This window comes from Trichosurus vulpecula, chromosome 1 (assembly GCF_011100635.1).
Source record: "Trichosurus vulpecula isolate mTriVul1 chromosome 1, mTriVul1.pri, whole genome shotgun sequence".
NCBI classification, from domain to species: Eukaryota; Metazoa; Chordata; class Mammalia; order Diprotodontia; family Phalangeridae; genus Trichosurus; species Trichosurus vulpecula.
In genome coordinates this window covers 427050191-427058865 of record NC_050573.1, presented here as the reverse complement: position 1 = coordinate 427058865, position 8675 = coordinate 427050191, and the positions used below count along the sequence as shown (strand labels likewise).

Genomic DNA, 8675 nt, shown 5'->3' with positions numbered 1-8675 from the left:
CACAATTTGCCAAGGGCAATCCATCATGTTTTCCTTTTGTTTAATTCTGGGCCCAATTCAATGTCCATTTGCAGTGTTTGTTATAGTGGCTAGAAATCGAAGTACTTATTTAGACAGAGATTTCAAGCACAGCTACCAGAGATGTCAATTCTGCTGCAGTTAGAGGGGAGAACCTCTTGGAAAGATGGGCAGATGTTTATTTTTCAGGGGACAAAGAATTAGGAGGATAGCCCCCCCCCTTTTTACATTTTTTTGCTCAAGGGCCAAGAGATAAAAAAAACCAACAGCAGGTCACCCATACCTGTCTGGCATGACTTTTGATATGTGCCCTGCTTGAAGAGAGTATAATGAGCTGATTGAATCACCTCCTATTTTTTACTCTATATTCCCTCTCTGAGCCTCAGTATTCTCATCTGTAAAATGAAAGGGTTAGACTAGATCAAGAATTCCCAACCTAGAGTATATGGACTCTAAGAACTATAAGACTCTTTTTATGTAGGGAGAGGGAACATTTGGTAAATAACTATGTTATTATATTGAAATTATCCTCTATTTATTTCTTGGGTGAAAACGCATGGTAAACTCTGGAAATTAGTTCCTTTCATATTTAAGAGGTTATATGGAAAGCTTTTCTTTTCTCATGTGCATATGCATGATAAACTCTAGAATAATTCTTTTCATTTTGAAGAGGGTTTTTTTTTTAAAGTTTACTAAAAATTAAGTTGTACAGAAACTGGAAAAAGTTGGGAATCCCTGGCTTAGAAAGTCTCTAAGGTCCTTAGCAGTTTTCAATATCTGTACGATGTGTGAAAGTCATGTATGAGGTTTACATGTGTTTGCAAAATGCCCCAGACTTGGCTGGAAGCCCAGTTACATCTCTCCCTTTGTCTCTCTCTGTCTCTTTGTCTATCTCTATGTATCTCTGTCTCTGTCCCTGTTTATCATTCTCTATCTCTTTGTCTCTGTCTCTCTGTCTCTCTCCCCTCCAGTGCCTAGCTCATCGTTCTGTACATAGTAGGCATTTAATAAATTGTTGAATGAATACTTGGTGTAGATATCATCGTGCCTGTAAAACATCTCATTATAGTTGATGTATTTATAGCCACATACATTTGCAGACTTTTTATAGGCTGTTTACTGCACTGAGCAATAGAGGAGAATGCTGAAGAATGATGGTTAAGTGAAGAATTATCAGGTGACTGGTCCTTCCAAGATTACTTTGCCATCACAAGCCACTGGGGGGAGACTTACGTTGCCTCCTGTGGTTACAGCAGAACTTTGAAATGTTCAAAACGTTCCCTGTTTTCCCCATCTTCTAAAACCTGATGTGATTGCTAATTTTTAATCAGTGCCACTGTTCTTTGAATCAGAACGATGCCACTCATTTGATTGGCAGCATTATTGCCTTTATTTTTAATTTTCATGGTGCTGTCAATTTGATTTCAAATTTTCCCTCTGTGCACTGACTGATTGAAGACTGTGTGGTTGTACTATCTGAACTATGCATTAAGGCTTTTTTAATAACATCAGAGTCATGCATTTGGAGTACTGTTTTATTATGGCTGAATGTGATTTAAGAAGCCAATCTGTTAACTATAGATAATAATAAGCAAGAGAGAACTGTGAATTATCCTAACGTTCAAAGCCCAAATAGCAAATAATATCATTACTGAGACTCCAGAGTCTTTATTTCTGTTCATCACATTTTAGCTACAGAGACATTTCCTTGACCTAATTTTTTACAGATGGGGCCCATGGACTTTGGGTTATTCTCTGCCCTATGTCTTTCCTTCTCCTGTGCCTTCCATCCTCCCCTTCACCCCCAAATCCCTTGAACTATTTAACACAGAAGGGTATGGTGGGTCAGTCTTTTGATGTGTTCTTCCTTCATTCTTCCCCTTCTTTATAAAACTCTCCCCTCCCCAACTACTCTTTACTTATTATTCTTTGACTTCTGGAATAGCCATGCAATTTCAACTAATTTCATTCCTCTCTCTGGTCTTGGTGTTTTTCACTTCAACTTTTAAAATCTTTTTTATTTTCTTTTTAAAGAAAAATATGGGGTTTTTGGTGACAAAAATTGGATTAATGGCAGAATCTCCAGGCTTTAGTTTTATAAAATAAAAAATCAACCTTTAAAAATGAGAGGGGTGGGTGCACTTGCAGGCTTCTACCGTGGAAACCCAAGGAGATTGAATGGTCTCCTTTTCCAGAGAAATTACCTCTAAAATGTTCCCTTTCCACTGTTTGGATGGCTAACACATATAACATTTACTTTTTATTTTAAAAGCTTAATCAGGAGCAATAAAACCCCTTGATTAAGCATTTAAAATAAAAGTTAAAAGAAGCTGCCATGGATAAGTATTAGGAAATCATCATGTGTCTGGCAGTCAATTAGACTTCAAATAGGCTCTTTTTCAACATGGAAATTGCAATTCATGGGCTTGACATTACTGCTTATTAGTATTTTAGACTTCATTTATATAATTTTATTCATACGTACAGTATATTAGGGAAGAGAGAACAAGTTTTGACAAGTTTAGAACAGGCTGGCATCGAAATTTCCAACAGGAAAACTTGAGTTCCGTTTCCCGTTGGCTCACCTGGGCTTCTTTGTCTAGAGAACAGAAGGCGTTGATCAGGCATCCTCTGGTATGATGGAGTCTGGGCCAAACAGCATTTTTAGAAGGTAAATGTTAAATGCAGCAGAAGCTCGAGTTAACTCTCCATCAGACTACTCAATTCAAAAAGGAAGGCAGAGACGTAGAAAATAAAAAAGGCTCAATCCAAATTAAATAAAAATAATAATAAATAACTAGCATTTATATAGTACTTTTACGTTTGTGAAGCACTTTACAAAAATCTCATTTTGTCCCCATTACAACCCTGGGAGGGAGATGCTATAATTAACTCCATTTTACAGATGAAGAAACTGAGGACAGAGATTAAGTGACTTGTCCAGAGTCATGTTGCTAGTAAATGTCTGAGAATGGATTTCAGTTCTGGTTTTCCTGAGTCTGGGTTCAGTGCTCTATCCACTATGCCACCTATCTTATCACAGTTTGAATGCAGAAAGGCTTTATTATTATCCTCAGGTCTTCTGACCACCAGTCCAGCACACTATTCAGTGCGCCATCTGGTTGCCTCCTGTCTGCCTATTTGGTGCTATACACAAAACTAAAATTCGGCCTATTTAATTTTTATTAAACACATTTACACTTAAGTAATAACCAACTCTAACTGTGTTTAGACAAGTCCAGCAAGTGCTGCATCATGTCGTTTGACACGTCCATTTAATACATGGATTCCTGAATAACGCCTAGTTGAATTGAAGTCAGACCAAAGAAGACTCAGGTCGTGTTGTTAGAAAGAGGTATGTGTTTATAACCTAGATCGGATTGCTTGCCATCTCAGGGAGGGGTGAAGGGAGAGAGGCATAGGATTTGGAACTCAAAACTTAAAAAACAACAACAGCAGATTCAAAAAATTGTTTTAACATGTAATTGGGGGAAAAATAAAAAATTATTTTAAGCAAGAAAGAAGTGTGATGGGGCTACAACTGAGCACATGGCTGAAGTAGGACACCATCTTGTTTCTGTTTTCACATCTGAGGAGCACAAATCTTTCCTGCTTTCTATCGGGGCCTTTAAAAATTCCTCTTGGGGTCTCTATAGCCTCTCTATGGGATAAGCAATGGAGAAGTACCTCTCTCTCTGTCTCTGTCTGTCTGTCTGTCTCTCTCTGTCTCTTGCTGTCTCTCTGTCTCTCCCTCTCTCTTATTGAAACTCCTTGCCCTTCTTTCATCCCTTTCAGACCATGGCCAGGATTTGAAGTTTTTCTCCTCTCAGCTTTGGAATTCTTTTTTGTATGTTTGAATTTACTTCCTCCTTTGAGCTTCAGCCATGCCCAAGCAAGATGCCTAGCCCAGTATATCCAGCTGACGTTAGACCAGATCATGCTTCCCATCCCATCCAGCAGTCTGTCTGAGCCATCTTGACACCCGCCTCATCCTTGCTCATGCAGCACACACCACTGCCTTCTCTCCCTGGCCTCCTTTGTGCTCTGAGCGCAGTATGGCTCTCTATGGTTCCTTCATCCACTCAGGAACCTTAGCACACTCAATGATTTTTTCCCCTATTATCCATACCCTCAGCATCACTAGTAGCCATTTCTTGGGTTTCTCATTCACTAATGGTTCCTCTCTTTGATTCCCTCGACCAAAACTCCCCTAGCTGGTGTCTACTTTCCTATATGCGCTACCTTCCACAACTGGGATAAAAGCTCCTGGAGGACAGGGGCTATCTCACTTTCCTATTATCATTCCAAATTCTTAGCACAGTGAACATAGTAAGTGCTCAATGAAGGTTCTTTTTGTCCATTTGTACCAACAGGCTTTCTAGTCAAGCGGGAGAATTTGAAAGTGCACTAAGGCTCCTTTCTGTTTGTGCTTCCAGTCCTCACTGAATGATTCAACCAAACCAGTGAGCCACAAGGAATCTGGCTGCCCACATTTTTCAGCCTGCCCTATGGTGATGATAACAATGATAATAAAAAGAAATTGGAGGAAGAATAAACAGTGACCATCTGTATTTTTCCTTTCACTACTTTTTTTTACTAGATTGTAGGCTCCATGAGAACAGGAATGTATATCTTCTCTAACCTCTGTCTCCCTCAATACCTAGCTAGCAGAGCACTCTGCACACAGTAGAATAGAAGATAGGCATGGGTCCTGGACCTGTGATTTCATTGGTAGAGGGAGCTCCCAGGTGAGGAAACTTCTACCGGTGCAGGCCTGATAAATAGTTGTCGAACTGAATTTATTCAAAGATTTTTGGTGTTGCTATAGTTAAATGAAAACTGACAACCCCAAGAACAAAGGTCTCTGTAGAAGATCTTAAGTGTCCAGCTACATAGTAAATGAGATGGCCTCATCTCCTGATTTCCTCATTTGTCTCCAAGGGAATCATAATTCCTTGTCAGCCTACCTCCCAGAAAAGCTCTAATAGGGGTAGCATAATATAGCCAGCAGTTATATGGGAGGGGGAAGATTGCTGGGTTCCCATTCTGACACTTACTAAGTGACAGTCACCTTGGGCAAGTAACTTAATTCATTTGGGCACCAGTTTCTTCATCTGTAAAATGAAGGAGTTCTACTAAATGGTATCTAAGATTCCTTCCTGTTCTGTGATTCTGAGCAACGGGATGTTTCATAAATACACTATCCATAAATTAAAGCAGTTACAGCCCCAGTTACTTCATTTAGTAAGACATTCACCATATTGCTTTGGAACACAGATGATAAAGTAGCATAAAGGGGCCATAAAACCTACACACCACTGGGAAAACATGATTTCTACCAGTAAGTTGTAAATGTAAGTGTCCTCAACATCCTTTGCCCTAGAGACAAACTAGCCATCCAACTTCCATACTTTGCTACCATGTTCCCTACTGTGAAACCCATGTTGCCAGTATTCTGTGCTCTGGGGGCATCATTTCTGGAAATGCCACCTCCAGAAGGTGTGCTTCCCATAAACTGCACCATAGCTATAAGAAGCACTGATTGGTGGATATTGCCATGCTCTATACCTTGTACTGTGGCATTGTTGGGTGCTTCAAGTAATAACTGGGAAAACATCTGAGTGCCAAGTGCAAAAAGATACTCCTGTGGGTAGTTAAAAAAAAAAAAAGCTCTCGGCTTACAAGCCTAGGCTCACAGCTCCCCCCACCACCTCCATTTTGGAGATACCTGAAATGTTCTGAATTGGTTTGGCGCCTTTCCAATTATAATCTGTTTGTAATCACCCAGGGTCTGGTAGCATCAACCAGTGTTATGAGGGAATTAATTCTTTCTATGTGACAGTTGTTAGTGTAATTCATGTCCTTGTTTTTAATTGCTGGATCAAATTACTTTGTAGATTATTTCATGTTTCATCCCAAGAGAAAGGAGTAGGAAAATGCACAGTGCCTGTGGTGACTTTACTTGTTTAGTCTGCCGGGGGAGAAAAAAAGAAGGAAAAAAAGACAGAATTAAAAAGATTGACTTTCTAAACAAAATGACTCTTTCCTGTCCTCAGAGTATATTTTGGAAGGTTTTAGATTGGAAAGTCAGCCTGAGCAAACCTCTTTCTGTTTAAACACTGGGAGCTGAGTTTATTTTCATAATGGCTCTCCCAAAATAATGGATACAAAGGTCACAACGCAATATCTCCTAATAAATATCTTGAAAGAGTTTATAATTCAGTGTTCTTTCCTTTAAAAAAAAGCACCTTGTAGATAAGAAATTAATGAGATTTAGAATAATTTATTAAGGAACACCTAATAGACTCTCATGAGATTCAAATGTCAAGATGTTAGGAAAAAAGCCCACAGAAGAAATTTAGCAAATGCAAATTCTATTTAAGGACAAAAAGAAAAAAAAAAGAAAAAAGAAAAGGAACTTTACAAAGAGTATTTGAAAAATCCCCTGAATGTTTATTTTTTGTAGGACTGAAATGTAATTCTTGTGTTTAAATAAATACCTCTTAGATCATTCACCCGCTCAGGAACTTCACCACACGAATGCAATGCTCCCCTCCCCTTGTCTGTACCCTCAGCATTACCTATGGCCGTTTCTTGAATTACTCATTTGCCAATGGTTCCCCTGTGTGAGGATAGGAAGGTAAAGCGTCAAGGACAAGGGCTCACATGTCTGGGAAGTTACAGGAGAACCTCCATGTTCTGTTTATTTCTGTGCCATAATGAGCTGAATGAAGAGCAAAATGAATTTCTAACAATTGGGTACTTCAAATGAACTGTCCCTGTAACACTCCAAGACCCTGCCAACATTCATATTCCCTCATAAAGAGTCAGTGTATAAAGTATACCTGAGTGGTAAATCAGATCGGAATTAGAGTGGCGATCTCTTAAATGCTAGCAGCAGGGACATTGATAACTACTGTGACATTCATAACTACTGCTGGCTCCTGGGGAGCACACAGAAATTGGAGAGACACAGGAACCAAGGGCTAGCTGGGAACAAACAGATGCCACAGCAGTCCCGATGACCTGGTGCACTTAACTGGGTTGGGGTGGTTCCTTGGGGCAAAGACACTATGTAATTCAGGAAACTGTTGTGTCAACAGAAACAGGTCCTAAAAATCACATCTAGAGCTATTACCCAGAGGAAAGATGACATTTGTGTAGGTTCAAGGTGGAAAGGACTTCCTACACTGTAAGCTCCATGAGGGCCAGCCCCTCACTTTATTAAAACTTTTCATCTCCCCCCCGTGCTTAGCACAATGCTGTGCATACAGTAGACTTTGGGCTTCTTAGATCCTGGGCTTACTGGGCAAATCCCACAGTTTGGTGATTGGTCTTGACTGCATATAAAATCCAGGGATTCTTAATTTTGGGGTCTGTGAACTTAAACAAAAATGACAACTGCACTTCAGTATAATTGGTTTCATTCATTTTATTTTATTCATAGAAAAGTTTGAGCTCATTCAGCCAGCCAAGATGCCAAAAGGGAAGAAGGCCAAGGGGAAGAAGGTGGCTCCAGCCCCTGCTGTAGTAAAGAAGCAGGAGGCCAAGAAAGTGGTCAACCCTTTGTTTGCAAAGCGGCCCAAGAATTTTGGCATTGGTCAGGACATCTAGCCCAAAAGGGACCTTACTCGATTTGTCAAATGGCCTGGGTACATCAGACTGCAGCGTCAAAGGTCTATTCTTTATAAGCGTTTGAAAGTTCCACCAGCAATTAACCAGTTCACCCAGGCTTTGGATCATCAGACAGCTACTCAACTGCTGAAGCTGGCTCATAAGTATAGACCTGAGACAAAGCAAGATAAGAAGCAAAGGCTTCTGGCTCAGGTTGAACAAAAGGCTGCAGGCAAAGGAGATGTCCCCAGTAAGAGACCACCTGTCCTGAGAGCAGGTGTTGACACTGTTACTACCCCGGTAGAAAACAAGAAAGCACAGTTGGTAGTCATTGCACATGACGTGAACCCCATTGAGCTAGTGGTCTTCCTACCTGCCTTGTGCCAAAAAATGGGGGTTCCTTACTGTATTATCAAAGGTAAAGCCAGACTGGGTCGCTTAGTTCACAGAAAGACCTGCACAAGCATTGCCTTCACACAGGTTAATCCCGAAGATAAGGGAGCCCTGGCTAAGCTGGTAGAAGCCATCAAAACCAATTACAATGACAGATACAATGAGATCCGTCGTCACTGGGGTGGCAATGTTCTGGGTCCAAAATTGGTGGCTCGTATTGCCAAGCTGGAAAAGGCAAAAGCTAAGGAACTTGCAACCAAATTGGGTTAAATGTATATTTGATTTTTCCCTACATAAAAATAAAAATTTAAACAAAAAAAAAGAAAAGCGTGAGCCTAAGAAGGGATCCCCAGGTTTGACTAGACTGCCAAAACCTCCGATCTAAACAATCCTATTTAAAGAAAGGAGAGGGGAAAATTGGACAGCTGAAACCCAAGGAGCAAAATCAGATTTCTTCTTCATGATCAGCTTGGTCTAATTGGAATAGAAAATAAATAGGCATGGTATTAAGAGGCAGCTAGGGTTACAATGGATAGAGTTGTGGTCTTGGAGTTAAGAAGACCTGAATTCCAAACCTCCCTTAGACACTTACTAGCTGTGGGACCCTGGGCCTCTCATTTAAGTCCTTAGCTTCAGTTTCCTTATCTGTA

At 40.2% G+C, this 8675-nt stretch overlaps 1 pseudogene; it reads left to right on the top strand.

Moving 5' to 3' along the window:
- Nucleotides 1-7482: 7482 nt before the first annotated feature.
- Nucleotides 7483-8325, top strand: LOC118833519 (annotated as a pseudogene).
- Nucleotides 8326-8675: the final 350 nt, after the last annotated feature.